This window comes from Podarcis raffonei, chromosome 16, assembly GCF_027172205.1.
Source record: "Podarcis raffonei isolate rPodRaf1 chromosome 16, rPodRaf1.pri, whole genome shotgun sequence".
Taxonomy (NCBI): Eukaryota; Metazoa; Chordata; class Lepidosauria; order Squamata; family Lacertidae; genus Podarcis; species Podarcis raffonei.
The window spans coordinates 12,304,184-12,325,432 of record NC_070617.1 but is presented as its reverse complement, the minus strand read 5'-3'; the positions used below and the strand labels follow the sequence as shown (position 1 = coordinate 12,325,432).

The 21,249-nt window shown below is 45.7% G+C and overlaps 2 protein-coding genes across 6 annotated transcripts in view; one reads left to right on the top strand and one right to left on the bottom strand.

The window, feature by feature from the left end:
• MACROD1 (mono-ADP ribosylhydrolase 1) overlaps positions 1-21,249 on the bottom strand; it is a 311,383-nt gene that overhangs the window by 235,630 nt on the left and 54,504 nt on the right. The window lies entirely within an intron of this gene.
• Positions 1-21,249, top strand: part of FLRT1 (fibronectin leucine rich transmembrane protein 1) — a 160,164-nt gene that overhangs the window by 130,265 nt on the left and 8,650 nt on the right. The window contains exon 1 of one of the 3 annotated variants that reach the window (XM_053369537.1): positions 3,385-3,943. The exons of the other annotated variants lie outside the window; for them this stretch is intronic. The gene's annotated coding sequence lies outside the window, so the exon portion shown is untranslated. Of the gene's footprint in view, positions 1-3,384; positions 3,944-21,249 lie in introns of those variants that run through there. 3 annotated transcript variants of the gene reach the window in all.

The window sequence follows — 21,249 nt, the reverse complement described above, 5'->3', positions numbered from 1 at the left end:
TGCAAGGAAAAAGGGTTACAGATTTCCCCCCACTTTTAAACGAAAGCTGGATATTCGAGGAAGGAAACCTAAATCAGCCATCAGTGCCAACTGAAATATTTTTTATTTTATTTTTAAGTAAATTGCATGGTACCATCACATAGGTTTGCAGATTTGGCTGATCTCCCCCACGCCAGAAGTTCTTTGCTTATAGAAAGCTAGCGCTTAAGTGAACATAGGAACATAGGAAGGTGTTTTATACCAAGTCAGACCATTGTTTCATCTAGTATTGTCTACACTGACTGGCAGCAGCTCTCTAGGATTTTGGGGAGGTGCCCGTGATTGAACCCAACCCTTACAGAGGAAGCTGCCTAATGACAAGTTAGAAACCATTGGTCCGGCTAACTCATTATTGTACACACTGACTGGCAGCAGCTCTCCAAGGTTTCAGCCAGGGGACACTCCCACCCGTACCGGGAGATCCCAGGAATTGAACCTGGGACCTTAGCTCTCCCCAAGCATAAGAAAGGCAGACAAAGAAGGAAAGGAAACTTGTTGGCAGGTATGTCATTTTGGTCCAGGGTCAAGCACATGATGGAATTTTGAAGAAAGGGGTAGGTGGGGGCCTTTAATTAAATCCACAAGCCCTACTCTGTGAGGTTTTGCCAAACAACTCCCCAACCCATACCCTTCTGAAAACAATAAAAAAGGGAGGGAGCAAAAAAAGGGGGGGAGGTGATTCAACCATGGCATATATACTCTGTTTCTATGACCTTACAGTTACGGAAGTTATATTTATTTATTTTTGCAAAGGATCGTACATGAGTTGCTTCCAGATGACCTGTTTATTGAACACTCATCCTGATTTCTTTGTGGGGCTTACAAGGAGGTTAGATAACATCAGGTATTTTATTGAGAATTCATTCTGATTTGTTTATGGGGAGCTTTAGACAAGGTTACATCAAGCAAACATTATTCCACCTTTTTCCAGAGCATTTCGCTGTCACTTTCCATATTGGGGGGAAAGGTCTCATTTTAGGGGGAAGCAGGTTTGTTATGCAAGAGCACCACATCTTTAGTTGCACATGAATTTGCTGGGTGTGTGACTGAATCACACTGCTGGGGGTGGGGAGCAACAGAGGGAAGTGCCCATACTTGCGTATTTTGGTCTGGGCCCTGAGACAAAACAGAACCATACAACTTATTCTGCCCAGGAAAGGGTGGGGAGAAAAACAAGACTCTCTTCTGACTCCCAGCCAGTTGCACCATTTATACCCCTCCTGTTAAAATCAGGTAGGCTGCACCCATCTGTTGTGATGGAAGCCCAGAGATATTTCAACACCCCCTCAATGAATGGAATCTGAGGTTGACATCTCAGATTCAGCCTCCTGTTTTCCTAGAGGGAAGGCGCAGTAGTCTTTTAGATACCTGCTTGTTTATTTTGGCTGGCCTATCCAGGCACATAGGGATGCGGGTGGCGCTGTGGGTAAAAGCCTCAGCACCTAGGGCTTGCCGATAAAGGTCGGCGGTTCGAATCCCCACGGCGGGGTGCGCTCCCGCTGATCGGTCCCAGCGCCTGCCAACCTAGCAGTTCGAAAGCACCCCCAGGTGCAAGTAGATAAATAGGGACCGCTTACTGGCGGGAAGGTAAACGGCGTTTCCGTATGCTGCGCTGGCTCGCCAGATGCAGCTTGTCACGCTGGCCACGTGACCCGGAAGTGTCTCCGGACAGCGCTGGCCCCTGGCCTCTTAAGTGAGATGGGCGCACAACCCCAGAGTCTGTCAAGACTGGCCCGTACGGGCAGGGGTACCTTTACCTTTACCTTATCCAGGCACATGATTTGGTTATGTATGTTTCTAAATTGGTTTTACTGTTTTTAAGAGTTTTTTTAAAAATGCTTTTTTAAATTGTTGGTCTTTTTAAAAGGAGCTGCCCTGGGCTCCTTTGGAAAACTAAAAAATATAAGCAATTTTAATAAACAAATAAACTCAGGGCTTTAGAACCTGACCTTTTTACTTGTGTTAGGTTAGCAGAAAACAAAAAATCTTTAGAAAAATAAATTATTTCTTAATCAGAAGAGTTCACTGTATATAACATGCCCTATTAAATATACTTTAGCAGTCCTCAGAATGCTCTGGTGGTAGTTCAGTTTTGTTCATTTCCACTGAGTTTTTTTCCATATTCATTTCTCTGTCTGCTGGCCTGGGCACTTCAGGGTCTGTGGAGAGACATGACATGATGTAATGCGCTGGATGCTTCCTATATCATGTAGGGTAGGGGTGGTGGCTATCTTCTTCTTGTGTTAGAATTTTACCCCTGAGCTCAGGGCTCTAAGGCTGCAATCCTATACACATTTACTTGAGAATTACGTCTCATTTAAGGTGGAATCTACTCACACATAAAAGCCGTTCTGAGAATGCTTTTTTAAAACGTTTTTAAAAATACATTGAATTTTCCATAAGGCTCACAATTGCCATCTAATGTCACATTGCATATTGCACTTAAGACACACTTAAAACTTTTTATTTGCAATGCTATAGCTGAGTCCTAAGGGAGTGTGGCTCACTTCTGAGTAAAAATGCATAGGATTAGGCTACAATCCTACACAGGACTATGCTCCACTGAGCTCAGTAGGTCTTTATTTTGAAGTAAACGCGCAACAGGCTGTGATTCTGGCTGCATGCTTACTTGGAAGTAGAGGTGCCAACCCTGTCCTTCACACATGTGGCCTGATCCTACACATGGAAGAGTTACTCTGATTTCAACAAAGCTTGCTTCACAGAAAAATTACAAGCGTACTTTTGGGTAGGACAGGGGCGAAACTAGGCTTTATTTCACCTGGGTCAAAGACCCAGTTTGGCGCCTCCCCTCCTCAATGGTGCCCCTCTAGAGGCTTCACCGGCAAAATCCCTGGCTAGCTCCCCACCCCCAGCTATGACTCTGGGTAGGAGCGTGACCTTTCGGACTAAGCTTCTGAGGAAGGGGCATGGGGATGTGGATTTGTAGTCCTGCAATCTGCACAACGTATCACTTGGGATGTGTAAGTCTCAACTGCATTCAGATGGGGTTACTTTGGAGTAAACTTGCACAGGTGGAAGGTCTGTCTCTCAGGGTCTGCCAGTTATACACCCTAACTCAGGGAATATGCCCTGTAGAATTCAGTCACAAATCTTGGGGCTGCTTTTTGTGAATGGAAGAGGGATGGTGGGGGAGGGGCAGTCTAACCTTTGCCCCCAGTGAAGCTCCACCCGTGTACACTATCCTCCACCCAGTGATGTAGTCTGTTAGTTTATTTGCATCTGAACTAGTGAAAAGGATGGGAGACAAATGTGATTTGGGGGAGGGTCCTGATCAGATTGTAAAACGCTGAGACGCGGGGTGGGGGGTCTTTGCAACTGAATCTCTCCCTCCCCACCACCCGCCAGGAATTGCTTCGTAGCACCGCCTCCTAGTCCTAAATCCTCCTCCCCCTTCCAACCTCTCTTTCCCCCCTCCTCCTCCTCCTCTCCCTGCAACGGGCCTTTTGCACAACACACACACGCAGCTGCACGCAGCCATCACTCCCGGCTCTCCCGTTTGCACGGCTGCTTCAAATGGGCCCCCAGAGAGGGATGAATCCGGAGCAGCGGAGGCAGTGAAAGCAAAAAAAAAAAAGGGGGGGCGAGCACAAATAAAGGAGAGGAGGGTCGCGATTCGGGCGCAGCGGCAGCAGCGGAATATGGCACCGCAATGCCGGGAAGAGGGTTTTTAGGTGCCCGCTGGAGATCGCTCCGCTGCCGCCTCGGTTGCAGAAGGGGAGGCGAGCGCGCCCGGATTTGGAGAAAGCTCTCTCCCCACCCCCAGTCCCCAGACCGGGAAGGGGGAAAAGCAGGACCTAGCTATCCACACGCGCCATACAAACTCAACACGCGTTGCCAAAAGGGGAGCCGGCAGGAGGAGCGTCGCCGGGGATGCCAAGGCGCGGTGAGTAGCTTCGAGGCGAGGCAGGGGGAGAAAAAGTTTGCGAGGCAGGGATTGAATTGCCCGGGGCGCCTGGCAGCAGGGATCCGTGGCTGGCTGGGTGTCTGCGTGTAGTAGGTAGGGGTGAGGTCTCCCGCTTGGTGGAGATCAGCCTTGGCGATGGAGATCGGCCCTTGGACCAAATCTCCCCGCCGCCGCCTCTACCCCGCTTTACAAAGGCATCTTCTAGCTGCCCACCGTTGGAAACTGGACACTGGGCAAGCCGTAGGTCTGAGGCGGCAGCGGAGCGGTTCGCATGGAGGAGAGACCTGTCAACACACACTGACTGGCCCCCCCGAGAGCTAGCCCATCCCTGGTTTTTAAGGTTCCGACGGTGTTTATGTTTGTTTTTTTAATTTCTCAAACCATTCTAAGCCGTCTAGAGTGCTGTGAGTGCAATGAAAGGGCGGGTGTGCATTTTCTAAATGCAGGAGAGCAGACGAGGACCGTTGCATTCAGGTTTTACGCAGAAACACCATGCTGGTTAACAGCACAAACAACAGATGCTGGATGAGATGGACCCTGTGGAGGATGCACCAGGGCTCTTCTTGTCGGAGGGCTGAGAGAACCTGTGGCCCTCCAGGGGTTGCTGTACTACAACTCCCATCAGCCCCAGCCAGCCTGGCCAATGGTCAGGGATGATGGGAATTGGCCATTGGCCACACTGACTAGAGTTTAAGCCTATTTGGAGGGCCACGGGTCCCCCCCTCCATCTCATAGAAGAGACCATCAGGGGGTTTGGGGAGGGGAGAGATGTTTCCATCGTGGTTTGCTCCCCAAATACCCATTTATTGAGCATTCATCCTGATTTGTTTGCACAAAGTTTGAAGCAGAGGTTGTTTATTGAGCATTCCTGCATGGAGGTTAGATGTGTTGAGCGTGTGTTAATTTCACCTTTTCCAGTGCATTTTCTTGTCAAATAGGTTTTTTGGGGGAGGGGGGTTGTTGCTCAAGAATGGAAGATCAGCTTTAATTGTGCAACATGATTTTGTGCAAGACTCGTGCCCACATATAAGGAAAGTTTGGAAAGGCCTCCAGAAGCAAGTGGGGTGTATGGAGACAGTGGGGGAAGTGACTCACACACCCCTCTCCTCTTCCTATTAAGGGGTGTGTGTGTGTGTGTGTGTGCAAAATGTTGAATACTGGGACTGAATTTGAGAAACCTGTTCAACTGTGAATATATTTTGGTGGCCTTAGCAAGTTGCTAGTGCTCAGTCTAACCTACCATACAGGGTTGTTGTGAGTCTTTGAAAAAAAATTGTTCTGAGCACCGTGGCACATGTGCAAATGGGGTGCAAATATAATAACCAGAGACATCCCAACTCTAGTAAAAATATTGCTGCAGCTTAGCTTGGGTGTAAAATGTGGCTGGAATCCTCAACTGCATGATGGAATTAGAGACACTCCCTAAACCAGGGATGTCATTGGATAGGTTTCCTACATCCTTGAGCCTTGACTATGCTGGCTGAGGCTGATGGGAGCTGGAGCTCACCAACATCTGGAGAGCCACATGTTCCCTAGCCTTGTACAACAGACATTATGAGTTTGATTAGGTGTGGCAGGCCCCTTCATTTGACCAGTCAAATACTGTCAGTGGGTTTTGGCCAGATAAAGAAAACTAATCCAAGAATGCTACTGTATAGACAGCAACTTGTCTTGATTTTATAATTTTATGGTGCTGTTTGTTAGGAATGGAAGCGTAAAGGCGGCTTGTCCCCTGGCACGGTATTAAACTCTTGGGGAAACCTAGTGGTATGGCAGAGCTTCTGTGGCTGCCAGTGTAGTTTAGTGGCTAGAGTCTTGGACAAGGATCTGGGAGACGAGGGTTTGAATCCCTACTCAGCAATGTGGCCCACTCTGTGACCTTAGGCCAGTCAATATATCTCAGCCTAATCTAATTGTCAGGGCTGTTGTAAGGGCAAAATGGGGAGCAAGGGGGAGGAGATATACTTCCTCGAACTCCTTGGAAGAAAGGTGAGATACAAATGTAAATACTGCTCGCATCTCCAGACAGGAACACAAGCTGTCATCAGTAGCTGAGCAGACCAAGGAAACTCAAGTTCAAATCTTTAATCATCCATGAGACTGATTAGATGACACTGTGCCATTCACACATTTTTAAGACCTACCAATTCGTAGGGTTATAAGAATAAAAGAAAGGCAGGAAGGGATATGTATGCATCCCTGGGAGGATGGGTTGAATGGGAAAAAAGTAATAAAATTAATAATTCATTAATATTGTTATTAAAGTTACCTGTTATTGGGAAACAATGGCATTATCTAATTTGTTTTTCAGTTTTGCGATTAGCATATGCATGAAAGCTGCTGCTGCTGATTAACCTCCTGCTTGTTCTTCCCATTAGTAAGAAAGCTGTAAAAATACATGACCACCAGTGGACTGATCCCTTTTAAACTGGTTCAAATCCCCAAGCTTACTCTAAGGAAAAAATATTCTCTTAAGGTAATTGGCTATTATTTTAAAACCTTTGTACCCTAGCTTTCTTCAGCAGACCTCAATGCAGCTAGTAACGATAAAATTACAACAATTGCTACATAGTCTGTCTCCCAAAAACAAATGTGCCCAAATTCCTCACATGCAGTAGGTTAGTCTTGCGCCATCTTGAGCAGATGAAACCAGCTCCCAAACCTACTTGATTTAATCCACTGCAGACTTTCTTGTTCCAGCAGGCAGTTTAAGGTAGTGTTTGGTTTTATGGTAAAATTGTATTGTTTGAGGGCCCCATTTTTTGTGGATTGCTTTTATGTATGCTGCTTAGAAATGTGAATAATTAAGTGGTATGTAAATGTTTTAAATAAATAATAGTTTGGTTAAGGGTGTTGGGAATTGTAGGTCTGCGAGGGAAGATCTACATTCCCTAGGACTCTGGGGAAAGCCATGTGCTTTAAATGTATAGTGTAGATGTGGCAGAAGCTGCAGATCTTTCTCCTCAAACTCTTTCACCAAATGTGTTGCATTGCCCCCGGTGCAAAAACATGGTTGCAGCTTTGGAGCTGGAATGCTGGGTGGTGTTGACCAAAAAAAGAAATAAAGAAATGGCTCTTTCGCAGATCTTTATACCAATGTAAGGTCTGGCCCTTTCTATTACGAAAAGGAGAGAGAGTGAGAGCTTTGTAGGAAGAGTCAACATCCCAAGTTTACTCTTACTTCTTCTGCCTAGCTAATATTCTTTGCTTTGAATGCATTCAAGCCTGATGGAAACTTTAAAGACGCAAGAGCCGATTTTAATATTTAAACATGTGTTCCTTCAGGCAAGGGGGTTGGGAAGAAGAGGGTGTATGAACTTGGGGGCTGTGGGCAGGGATTTAGCAGCGATAAGAATTATTAGGCAGATTAAAGACTCCGCCAGGAATTGGGCTGTTTTTCTTTTTCTTTTCTTTTCTGGTTATGTGGTGAATGGAAGCTGAATTTACTCTGAAGCATCGCAACACACACCCGGCTCCATCCATCCTGTCCCACGCACTGCCAGATCAGATCTATATAATAGCTGCCAAGGGGTTCAGCTCCCAAATGTTGCCAGCTCTGTTGTTCAGAGACTTAGCATCACGACAAGATTCATAAGCAGTGTTGTAGTGCTAAATTCTGATATGAAGGCCCTCATTGTCATGGTTCTAAGGTCACGTGCAGGCTAGCACTATTTTGGGGTGATATTCCATCACATGCTGGCAAATTCTGGCTGCACAATTAAAAGTTGATTTGGGAGCCCACTAACAACAAACTCTCTTCCCCACAGACTGCTCCCCCCCCCCCCACAAATAGCCAACATTGTCTAACCTCCCTGCAATCAAATAAGGATAAATGCACAATGAAGAGCTTATCTGGAAGCACCCTAAAACTATTCAACAGAAATGATTTTTTGACCAATATGGATGTTATATAGCTTGAATACAAAGTTGGCTTCCCCTGCCTCAAACTTAATATCTGGCCTGGTAATAAGTTCTGGTGGACTCAAAAGCTTGTCCACCATTTTGGATCACTTTGGTCATAATAAAAGGATTTTGATGTCATCATTCCCCCCCCCCAAAGTGTCAGTTTAACTCTTAACATGCATGCTCATGTAAGTTACCTGTTCTTCTGCTTGGCTTATTTGGTTGGTTTCTCTCTGAGAAAAGCTTATTGATTGGCAAATAAAACCCTAGGAGGCAACATCATCATCCCTGCTGTGAAATAAGTGCCTGCACTCCCTTCCTGCTTCACTATGCCACAGTTCATAAAAACAAGGCGGTTCCACACCATACATTTGCAGAGCTTTCACAAGTATTTAAAATAAGTGGCTTCCCCCATGGAATCCTGGGAACTGCAGTCGATGCTTCACAGAGCTAAAATTCCCAGCACTCTTAAACCTCAGTTCTCAGAATTCTTTGGGGAAAGCCATGTGCTTTAAATGTATGGTGTGGGTGTGACCTGAGACATAGGTAGGCAACCTGGGGCCGCAGGTTCCCCATCCTTCTCTCAAATCAGCAGGTGGTGGACATTCTGTGAAAACCTAGGCCACTTGGCTCACATACCCCTTAAAAATATTCAGGTGCGGTGGTGGGGAGACTTGGTGTTGATGCCAAATGCTAAAATTCTAGCTACGCAGAACAACATCACACACACACAAAGCAGATGGATACTGATTCCTTCTGGGGAAAATAACATTAGTAGTTTACATCTGATCAACCTCATCTGCAGCGACAACATCTGGGCATCAGTACAGCACAGTTTTCCCATGCTGAAAAATTGCTGTCAGGTTAGAGAGAGGTAGATTTCATCATCCTAATTTACCTTACTTTTTTTAAAAAAGACAAAAAAGAGACGTGTGTGTAGATGGGAAATCCCAATAACTGGATTGTTGCCTCTGGGATGAGCCTGTTGCATCTTTGTCAACTCTTTTTGTTCCCTGCCCTTTCTATAATGCATTCCCACGCCAAGTACAAACAGTGAAGGGGGGGTGTCAATTATTTAGCAGACTGTTATGCCCATGGCCTGTTAGAAAGAAGTGTGTGAGAGAGTGTGGCTGAACAAACAGAGGTGTCTGTGTCTCATACACACCCTCTTTTCTGCCATTGGCTGAGCTGCTCTGATGTCACAAAACAGGTTGTGTAGCCCTAGGGTTTGGCATCTGAGTACTAAAGAAAAGGCTAGGGAGGGGCCTTTAATAAAGAATTGTAAGGTTAAAATCCTCCAGCCAAGGACGCAAAGCAGGGGCAGTAAGGAAAGTGGCCAGGGAAGAGGGGGCGTGGCTGGGGAAGGGGAGTGGTGTGGGGAGGATCCCAAGGACCAGGCAGTGAGATTCTGAGGGCCGCATTAGGCACCTGGGCCCGAAGTTCCCCACCCTTGGTCCCCATGTCACTTGAGGAGTTTCAGTGTTTGTGTGTGACTATGCATGTTCTTGGGACACGGGTGGCGCTGTGGGTAAAACCTCAGCGCCTAGGACTTGCCGATCATCAGGTCGGCGGTTCAAATCCCCGCGGCGGGGTGCGCTCCCGCTGCTCGGTCCCAGCGCCTGCCAACCTAGCAGTTTGAAAGCACCCCCGGGTGCAAGTAGATAAATAGGGACCGCTTACTAGCGGGAAGGTAAACAGCGTTTCCGTGTGCTGTGCTGGCTCGCCAGATGCAGCTTGTCACGCTGACCACGTGACCCAGAAGTGTCTTCGGACAGCGCTGGCCCCCGGCCTCTTAAGCGAGATGGGCGCGCAACCTCAGAGTCGGACGCGACTGGCCCGTACGGGCAGGGGTACCTTTACCTTTACCTTTATGCATGTTCTTGCACTGAATGGGTTTGCTGTTTTAAAATGTTCACAGCTAACAGTCCTTCAGTATAACAGCAAGTTGGCATACGTGGAGGCCAGTGTGACAGAGTGGCCATAGCATTGGGACTTTGAATCTGGGTTTCACCCAGTTTGAATTCCCGCTCAGCCATTAAATTCACTTGGTGGCCTTGGGCCAGTTAGGTATTCTCTTTCAGATTCACCTACCTCAAAGGTTTGTAGTGAGGATAAAAATGGGCAAGAGGAAACCGCAAAGCCACCCTGAGCTCCTTCAAAGAAAGACTGGGCAAAAATATAAGAGTTAGATCTATGTTGCATCATTAATTTGCCTCGACCAACCCAGCTATCTCAGAATACTGTATCTGCCAACACAGGCATCCAGAAAGATGAGACTGGGGTGTGGTGTGATGTAGTGTCTGTCATGTTGGACTTGGAATCTGGATCTCACCCTGTTTGAATTCCTGCTCACCTGTACAGCTCACCAGGGAACGCCACCATGGCTTGAACCCAATGCCTTAGGCATGCAAAACAGATGGCCTACCAATGCCATCTCTGACAAAATTGATTTGAAGTAATATTGTAATTTAAACAGGAGTGCCCCGATCATAAACAGATTGCCTTTTTTCTCAGTCATAAGCAAAAGCAGCATGTCCCACATACTTAGAATGGTAGAGACTTTTAATCTCAGGGTCGTGGGTTCAAGCTGCATGTTAAGCAAAAGATTCCAGCATTGCATGAGGGTCGGGCTAGATGACTCTTAAGGTCCCTTCCAACACTACAATTCTATGATTCTAAGGAGGAATGCTTCTCCAACCCCTGAGTCCCCTCTCAGGAAATTAAACCATGCACCAAGCCTCCCTTGACAACACCCTGAGAACACCTTTTTGTGTGTGTTTAACTTACCTTTTAAAAGTAAGATCTTTAGAGTACTACTTCACATACTTCCACGAAACTTTGTGCCCATTTTCATCACCGGATGCAAGCAAAAGCACGGATCGCTTTGCAGAGACATGTTTTCTGGCTCAGTATAAGATTTAAATCTTTCCCCCCATTCCCACACGCATAACGCCTTTTCTTCTCCATTTGTCAAGTAAGCAAGGTATCTGCCCAAACGTGTGCTTGCAAGTTCTTAAATCTCAGAGCAGCTCAGAGCTAGCAAAGTTTATGTTAACTTGAAGATCCACCCTTCTGGATCAGCCCCAAGGGCCATATGAACATAAGGAGATCAAGCTGCTGGATCACGTCTATGGTGGCCCCTCTAGTCCAGCACTCTGTTCTCACAGTGGCCAACCAGATGCCTTAATAAGAAGCCCACAAACAGGAGACTGTAACAGCAACCCTCCTCACTTGTGATTCCCAAGTTTTCAGAGACAGACCGCTTCTGACAATGGAGGTAGAACATAGCCACTGAATTTGTATAACCCTATTTTAGAGCCGTACGTTACTGGCCACCACTCTGTCTTGTGGGGGTGAATTTCATAGTTTAGCTATGTGCTGTGTGAAGAATCTATGAAATGTGAAGTCCATCATCCTGTTTCTGACAGGGGGCAGCTGGAGGAGCATGGGCAGTTCACAAACCATGCCATGAAAGCTACAGCCCTTCCCTCTTTATCTCCAGCATCCAGCCACTGGCTTAGAATGAACTTAGGACTCACCTACTTTCATATGAATTGCTCAGGTTCAGCAAAGCTTTCCAAGGCTTCAAGTTTGCTAGGTGAAAGCAAGGCACTTTGTGTGCAGAGAAGCTAAGGGAAGGGTTGCAAAGTGGATGTTAATTATCTTGCAAAGGTGCTGATCACATATTACTGTTTTGTTTTTTAACCTAGTAAGGTATCAGGCTCTCAGATACCTCAATTACAATAACTTTGTAAAGCAAACTTGAAAGAAAGTGAAAAGGAAGTTGGAAACAAAAGGCAGAAATCTGGTGATTGGATTTCAAAAGCGAGGGAAACTGTTGATGTGGAGTTGCTCACCAAAGTGAGGATGCAGAATGCATTTCTAATACAGGAATGCTGAGAGAGGCAAGCAAATGGCCAGATAACAAGAGCATTCTGCAGAATGCAAAAATAGCCGGATGGCAGATAGAAATGAATTAATGCATACCAATTGGTACCCAAGGGGATACTTGCCAGAAAACGTGTTATTTTAAACATTTCAAAATAGATTCATCTGATACATATCCTCTCTTCCCCCCACCCCTCAAATTCTGTGCTAAGAAGCATCTGTCTATCTGCCAGTCACTCTCCGATCACACCAAGAAATAGAACCCAAGGCGGAGATAAGTAGACTAAAGGGGAGGAGCTATGCAGAAGCAGGCCAGCTCTGCTCTGGAGTGTTTCCCATGGGAAACAAGCCCGTGTGATGTGGAACAAAGATCAGAAAGGGGATAGCTGACCTTTTCCACATCACAAATACTTAAATCACAGGGTTTAGGTTTACTCTTGACGTATGCAGCGCGAGGGGATAAACCTCCATTACAGTGGTACCTCGAGTTACAGACGCTTCAGGTTACAAACGCTTCAGGTTACAGACTCCGCTAACCCAGAAATAGTACCTCGGGTTAAAAACTTTGCTTCAGGATGAGAACAGAAATCGCGCGGCAGTGGCGGGAGGCCCCATTAGCTAAAGTGGTGCTTCAGGTTAAGAACAGACCTCCAGAACGAATTAAGTTCTTAACCTGAGGTACCACTGTACTAACAAATGGCACCATATTTTTTTGAAAGTTGTTTGTTTGTTCACTGTGCATTTGGACAATTATTAAGATACAGTCAAACCTCGGTTGTCAAACGTAATCCGTTTCTGAAGACCGTTCGACTTCTGAAACGTTCGACAACCAAGGCACGGCTTCCGATTGGTTGCAAGAGCTTCTTGCACTCAAGCGGAAGCTGTGTCAGACATTCGGGTTCCTATGTTTGAATATCATTGGACACCATTTTGAATCAAGATGGTGGATTGAACCTTTCAAAGATGCACTGCTGCAATAGCTAGTTTCAAAACTGGTCAGATTTTTGGGAGTTCCTGAGCAGTCCCAGGTACAAGGCTGCTGGTAAAATGATAAAAACAAAACATAAGCTGCTGCTTCTACAGTAACATTCGTGGATTAGTTTACAGGTTCCTCATCCCTCTTTTAACCGGAGACTCTGGGAGATTGAAGCTGCAACCTTCTACATGAAAAGCATGTGCTCAGCTACTGAGCCATGATCTCTCTGTTGGAATATATCCTGGCTTGGTATAAGGCATTCAGCCCAATATTGTCTACTCTGACTGGTAGAAGCCAGTTGAACCTCTAACCTTTGGCATGTAAATCATTACCACTGAAATCTGTCTTTCTGCCTCCCTCCCAGGGAAATGGTACAACAGGACCATAAGTAACTGCCTTAAAGGAGCTTGGGCTATTTGGACATGTAACACTAACACAGTGTTGTCTACCCCAGCTGGCAGCCACCTGGCAGGGCTTTTCAGGTGTTTGAACCCAACACCCTAAGTAAAAATCATACCCCCTGTCTACACTTCCCCCAACTGGGTGCTTTCCAGATGCTGTTGAGACTAAAACTTCCATCATCCCCGACAGTCATGACATTGTAGTCAGACATCAAGAGGACACCAGGCTGAGGAAGGCTATAAAACCACACAAGGGTGTCCTCCAGGTGACCTGTTTATTGAGCATACATCCTGATTTGCTTGCACAAAGTTTATGCAGAAGTTAAATTATATTCAGTCTCTAGGGAGCATTTGTTTACTTGTTTGCAGGGAGGTTATACGACAAAAAACATCCATCTCGATTTGTTAGTGCAATGCTTATGTCTTCCTGGTAATCATTGATTCATCCCGCACTTTTCAGCACATTTCCCGAACGCTTCCTTAATCACAAAAAGGCCATGTTTTTACAAAGCATATTTTTCTCACTACAAGAGAGCCCTTTAATCCGCTTTAACTGTGCAAGCCTAAAATTTCTGGTGTGCATTTAAATCCTTGCCTCAAAACACCTGATGGTATGGAGGTGACCAAGTATGCAGTATGCAGCAGACCTGGGAGATTTTTCAATATATCGTCCAAAGTCGGTTATGAAGTCCACAACACACTAGCGGTTTCATAAAATGTTATTTGGCAAACATCGTGATTTTGAGAAAACCGTGTAGCCGGCCAGTGCTTTTCAGTGCTTCCTCTGCCTCTTGCAGGAGCAGCAAGCGACTCACAAGAGCAGAGGTAGCAGCCAGCACTATGTTTCTTTCGAGCCCCAGCTCAGCTCAGCTGCCTCTGCAAGAGCAGGTGTCGATTATGAAAGTACGTAGCTGGGAAAACAACAGCTTCTTTTGATTTTGCAGCAAGCCCTGGCTCAGCAGGCTAGTAGTGGTCTGAAGGTGTGATTTACAGAGATACTGGTCTGAGCTGCCTCGGGGCTTCTTGCTGGGAGCCCCCTTCTCCCCTTTGCCCCTTCCTTACCCACCCACCCCCAAAATAAGAAACTGGGGTTGTTTTCTTCAGAGTAAGAACAAAAGACATTGCCCTGTAACTTAACTCTTTTTCTTTATTCCCATCTCCCCTTCTGCCTGTGTGTGTGCGTGTGTGCGCGTGCATGCATGCACAAAAAGCCTTTCTCTCCCCTTCCTGGTGCCTTTACTACCCTTCTGAGGCTGGGATTGATCACCTTCCCCCACCCCTGTGTAAAAGTAAGAACGAAAAAAGACAAGTTGCTGTGTAAGACATTGTTGGTTTGCCTTCCATAGCTTCCCTCATGTAAAAAGGTAGTTAAAAAAATAATTAAAGGATGCTACCTCATTGCTTGCTTGCCCTTCCTCCTTTCCTTTGATAAAAAAGGAGAGATTGGTGGGATGGGGGCTTTGGGGGGGCCCTTCTGTGTCACAATAGGGGGAAATGAAGGGGGAGATTTAACAGTTGCTACCTGGATGCTGGAAATGGGAAATTGGGTGGTTGTTGTGAGGTGAAAATGATGGGGAGGGTAGGTGCTTGTCGTTAAGCAGTGCAAGCAAATGCGTGTCTACTCAGAAGCAGGCCCTAGTGAATTCAATGGGGCTTATTTCCAGGAAAGTAGAAGTGAGTAGCTGAACTGAGTGGGGCTTACTCATGCATACAATTGCAGTTGGCCCTCAGAGTGGGGAAGGAGATGCAACTTGACACTAGTAAATTACATAAATTATTCTTAAATTAGTAGAAAACAGACTAAATTGTTAATCATATGCAAGTTTAATTAATATTTTTACTATATCCGCTACTTTTGTAAATTTTAAATTTGCCCCCAAAACTGCATAGAACATTAATATATTCTCCAGAAATCTTTAATGGTTTAGTTGAAGCATGCTATCATTGAGGTAATTGTCATATAATTATATGCATCAAATTTAGATTTTTTTTGTTGTTGTTCAATATTTTCCCAGATTATTTGTATTCAATATGTCTCATCACTGTATTTTGGATTGTCCTGGACCTGAATACCACTATTTGGTATCCAAGCCCCAAACCAAAGTCCTGTTTGGATGGCTTGCCTGCTGAAGAAAGTGATGATTTCATCAGTGTGTGGTGATTTAGACCTGTAACCTAGTAGCAGTTGCCAGGACATAACCATGTTCACCTCTACATAGCTCCATCTTATTTCAGATATCGCGATGTTTAGCTGGTGATATTGAAAACCATATATCACCCAGCCCCAATATGCAGGCCTCCTCCCACCATATAACACATTTACCCTCTCATAACAACAGGCATTTTGCTCACTTTTAACCAGGTCTCAATCAGCACTGCATAAATTGGCACCCATATTTAAGATCACTTAATACAGATTAGCTCCCCGCCCCTGGCTGCCATGAAACATTGTTATGCATATCCAGTGTGGTTGGATTAAATGGCGGATTTCTCTCCCCATTTTTTAAGCTCACTTTCATGGAAGCGTTTACACACTACTGTGTTCTGTTTTTATTCCACATCCACCTATCCTGACAGGCTTTCACAATCGCCAGGGCAGATTAGAATCGCCTCTGTTCCCCTCTTTTAAAAAGCTCTTCAGAAGAGTGGAAGCAGCCTAATCTTTTAAAGCTCTTTAACCACCTCAATAATACAGGTGGAGGCGTGACATTATGGTAGGAGCTAATCCATTTGTGAACCACAGCCTAATCCTAGCAGAAACCCATGCCACAACAGTAACCAAATTTACTCTGTATTCTGATTGGTTTTTTAAAAAATGATTTAACATTGGCTTGCAGAATTTTATTTTAGGCCAGGAATGCATCTGATACAACCGCCCTCCCCCCTGCATATTTAGCATTATAGATAGCTATCCTAGACATGCAGTGGTTTTTTTAATAATAATAATATCTTTATTGTCATTGCCCCCTCTCGGGGACAACGAAATTACTTGACTGCTCCATAAAAACACTAATTAAAACAATACAGTATAGTACAGCAAGGAAGATTAGATGACTTTCAAAGTCCAGGCTTCCCATTCAGGGCTGAGATCGCTCTGGAGAAGAAGCTGTTCTTAAGACGGCTCGTTCTTGTCTTCATCGTCCTGTATCTCCGTCCCGACGGCAGAAGCTCGAAGAGACAGTGACCAGGATGCGATGGATCTTTTACTATGTCCAGTGCCTTCCTATGGCACCTTGTGGCATAAATCTGCTCTAAGGTGGAGAGTGGGCAGCCAACAATGCTCTCTGCTGCCTTAACAACTCTGCACAACCCCATCCTGTCCTGGGTAGTACAGCTTCCGTACCACACACATAAGCCATAAGTGAGCATGCTCTCAATGGCACAGTCATAGAAGGCAAGCAGCAGTTTCTGCGGAAGATGGTTTTTCCTTAGAATTCTCAAAAAGTACAGTCTCTGCTGCGCCTTCTTCACAAGCCCCCTTGTGTTGACACTCCAGGACAGATCCTCTTGTAATTCAATGCCCAAAAATCTGAACGTTGTTACCCTCTCCACACAGACCCCATCAATCAAAAGTGGCTGGACATTGCTCTTCTGTCTCCTGAAGTCCACCACAAGCTCCTTTGTCTTCCTTGTATTTATGAGCAAGTTGTTAGCTCTGCACCACTCTGTCAACCGCTCCACCTCATCTCTATAATCCGTTTCACCCTCCCTTTCAGGGATGAGCCCAATCACGGTTGTGTCATCTGCAAATTTGACAACCCTATTACTAGGGTGAGCAGCGACACAATCGTACGTATAGAGAATATAAAGGAGCGGACTGAGTCCGCATCCCTGTGGTGTTCCTGTGTTAGTCTTAAGCATATTAGAGGTATAAGGGCCCAACCGAACCCTCTGGGGGCGGTCTGACAAAAAGTCCAATATCCACCCACAAAGTGATAACGGAAGCCCCAGATCTTCCAGTTTAGACATCAGACGTTGTGGTAGAATGGTATTAAATGCCGAGCTGAAATCTAAAAAAAGCAGTCTGGCATAACCCCCCCCCCCCCGCTGCTCCAAATGTGCAAGGACGGCATGGAGGGCAATCGCCACAGCGTCCTCTGTCGATCTTTTCATTTTATAAGCAAATTGGAATGTGTCCAGTCCCTCTGGTAGGCAGGCAATGACATAATTTCGTACCAGCTTTTCAAAGCACTTCATGATTATAGGTGTGAGTGCTACTGGACGAAAGTCATTCAGATCTTCCGGGTTAGATTTTTTTGCTATTGGAACGATAATAGAGGACTTTAGGCAGGATGGAACAATAGCCTGGGCTAGGGATCGATTTAAAATCCCAGTGAAAACTCCTGCTAGTTGATCTGCAGAGTATCTCAATACCCTTCCAGCTACCCCATCTGGCCCTGTGGCCTTCCTTGGGTGGATTCCCTTCAACACCTTCCTCATCTCTTCTTTTTCCACAGAGACTACTACATTCCTTTTGAGATCATCACTGGATTTGCAAAAAAAGTAACATAGGGGAGAAAACAGCAACTGGTGCTGTGAAGGTGTTTCACAGTTAAGTCAGTTGTCCAACGGTGATTTAGGTCCACATTGCTCTGGTTAGAGAAAGTGGCAATAGCTCAGTGGTAGAGCACATGCTCTGAATTCAGAAGATATCTGGTTCAGTCTGCAGCATCTCTAAATAGGGCTCGGAAAGCCTCCCTGCTTGAAATCCAGGTGAGCTATTGCCAATCTGTGTCGACAATACTGAGCTACACAGACCAGTGAAGTGGTGTTCAAGGTTAGTCTTACTCAGGGTAGGCTCATTAAAATTAATGTCCAAATTTTGTGCAAACGGATCAAAAAAGAGTGCTCAATAATCAGGTCATGTGGAAGCAACCATAGAAAATGGTTGAACGCTGAAAATTCAAGACAGATGAAAGAAAGTACTATTCCCCATAGGAGGCAGTGATGGCCACCAACATAGATGGCTGTAAAAGAGGATTAGACAAATTCAGGGAGTAGAGGGCTTTTGATGGCTACCAGTCACAATGGCTCGGCTCTGCTTCCACACTTCCTGGAAACCCCAGGAGAGGAGAGTGCTCTTGTGCTCAGGTTGTGCTTGAGGTTTAACACAGGCGTCTGGGTAGCCACTGTGAGAACAGGAAGCTGGATTAGATGGGCCTGTGGCCTGATCCAGCAAGCCCTCCTTGCTTTCTTGAAAGCCTTGCTAGGTCAGACCAGAAGTCCATCTAGCCAGCCTTCTATTTCCAAGCACTGACCAATCAGATGTGTCTAGGGAACTCCACAAGCTGGACAGGAAGGCAAGAGCCCTTCCCTGTCATGCAATCTTCAGCACATTGCTTTCAGAAGCATACTGCCATAGCACATGCAAGGTTCTATTTAGCAGTTGTGCCTAATAGGCACTAATAGAGAGCTGTCCTCCACAGATTGTTTGAAGGATTTGTTGGGAGGGCCCCAAACCTAGTACTGTAATGGCCTGATGCCCCAACAGGGCTGCTCTATCCCCTTTGCCTGGGGCACTTGAGAAGGTTGAAGGCAGGTTGATAAAATGATTGGACTGCATGTTCTGCCTCTTCCAGGTCAAAAGTGATGGCTCCCCATCAGGAGGCTTTGCCTGAAGAGACCACCCCACTACCCAAATATTTGAGCCGATGCTGGGTGAGATTACTACAGTGTTGGAAGAGGATTGTAGCTGTCCTCTCCTCCATATTTCCTGCTTCATCCGTAGCCAGTCCTGTCTCCCTTCCCAGTAATCTCATCCCTTAATACAGCCAGAGATTGATTGCATTAGCCCGCTTAGCAGCAGTATCATGCTGTGGGGCTCAGAGCCTCTCCTGAAAGGTTAAAAACATTGTCTACAGCAATTTGGGAAGTTTTGAATGGGGGAGGGATGAAGGGAAATCCCACGGTGACTTTATTTTAGTGGGATCTGCACCGCTTTTTGCAAAAAGACTGGAAACCGTGTCCAGTTGGTCTCTCTTATCTGACACCATGAAATATTGGGCTATAAAGGATTTTATGTTCCATAATGGAGAGAATATGGCCAAAGTAAGAATAAGCCAGAGGGAGATAGAAAAGTGGGGGTGGGGGTGGAAGAAGGTGGTGGGAGAAAGAAAAAGGAAATGTAAAATTTATAGAGGAATTGAATGCATAATGAAGTCAAGGCAAGTGAGTGGTTTCTAGTGATTTAATGGGCACTGGCCCAGCAAGACACCTTGCCGACTCAAATCTTCCATGAAAAGGGCCTTGTAAAAAATAACATTGGAAGGAGTTTAACTCAGCCGAGGTTAAAAGGGATGCGCAGGAGCCCTGTAAAGTGTCGCCTCCTGTAGCGGAAGCTGCCAGTGTCCCGCATGAGTGAGTGCCCAGCTTGGGGGAAGCAGGATGAAAAGTCAAAGCTGGAAGGACAGAGGATGGATGGAGCATATGTGGTGGGGTGTGGGGCTGGGAGAACAGCTTGATGAGCAGGGAGGCTGGGGCAATGGATTAGCGACTGAAGGAGTGAATTAACAGGGAGAGAGAACAGATGAATCTGTTTACATATTTTTTTAAAGTGATTCTGCTCTGAGTTCATTTCCCCATCCCTTTTAACTGTATTTTATTTGCTACAAAAAGGAGCTGTTCTTGCAAGAATTGCATAGAAATGGGTGGAACAGGACCAGAAGGAAGTTTGTACATGTGAATCTGCTTTGTACTGAGTCAGACCCATTGGTCCACCTTGCTCAGTATTGTCCACACTGACTGGCAGAGGCTATCCAGGGTTACAGACGGGATGTTCCCAGCCCTACTTGAAGAGGCATTGAACTGGGAATCTTCTACAGCCACAGAGCCATGGCCCTGGCAGAACTCCCCAACAGCAAAATGCAAAACAAAATTAAAAATCTAATCGCCCAGCACAAGAAAATATAAGTTTTCATTTGGCAGACATCTGTCTCTCAGTCCCCAAAGATAGATAAATGCAGACCATAAGTTATTTGCAAATGTGGAGCCTAGGAAGATGCCTTCTACCAGGTCAAACTATTTGTCAGTGTAGCTTGCTCTTGACTGGCTGTCCAAGGTATTGGACAAAGATGGGTCCTTCCTGTCACCTGATGCCCAATTTTTTCAACCAATAATACCAGGAATCAAATCTGGGACCTTCTAAATGCAAAGCAGGTGCTCTGCCACTGATCTACACACTGCTGCAATGCTGTGCTTTTACAGATGTGGAATTCAGCTTCTCTTAGCACAGAGGTTTGAGTATCTTCTTGTAGGGAGGTACAGGAGAGTGTATAGACAGCCCCCAACCATGGGATTTTACTCTTCCTTTTTCTTTTATCAAGCACTCTCCTTTTATCGCCGTCCCATCTTAACTCGGGTCCTTTTAAGACTCTGAAGCACTCTAACATCATCACCACTGAATGCTATGGCAAGAGGAATAGGCCAGAGTCTCCTCTAGGAAGCTGCGTTATATCAAGTCAGACTACTGGTCCATCTAGCTCAGTATTGGCTACGCTGACTGGCAGCAGCATCCAAGGGTTTCAGGCAGGGGTCTTGCCCCAGCCATACCTGGAGATCCTATTGGGGTTTTTTTTCTGCAGGGGACTCTTCTGCATGCAAAGCAGATGCTCAGCTACTGAGCTGAAATCCTCCTCTTCCAAGATAACCTGTTTATTCAGCATTCATCCTGATTTGCTTGCACAAAGCTTTTGTGGAGTTTATACAGTGCTTCCTCTTCGCTAATGGTTTATTTGCACTGAGGTTATACAACTAATAAACAGTCATTCTTCTTTGTTTGAAGGGAAGTTATAGGTTTTCCTGTCATTCTGTTGTCATCCCACACTTTTCTTTATGTTTCCCCATCTCTTTTCTAACTGCAAAAACTCTGCTGTTGTTAAAGTGGATTTGTTGGGCCAAGGCCCTTTCATCCACTATACCTACATTCCTGACATGTGAATCCCTTCTATAAAAGAGCGACAGCTGGGAGACAGCCCTAGAATACAGATCTCAGGGTCGTGGGTTTGAGCCCCACATTCGGCAAAAGATTCCTGTATTGTAGGGAGTTGGACTAGATGATCCTCATTGTCCCTTCAAACTCTACAGGTCTATGATTCTATTATCCCTTTGCCCTGCCAAGC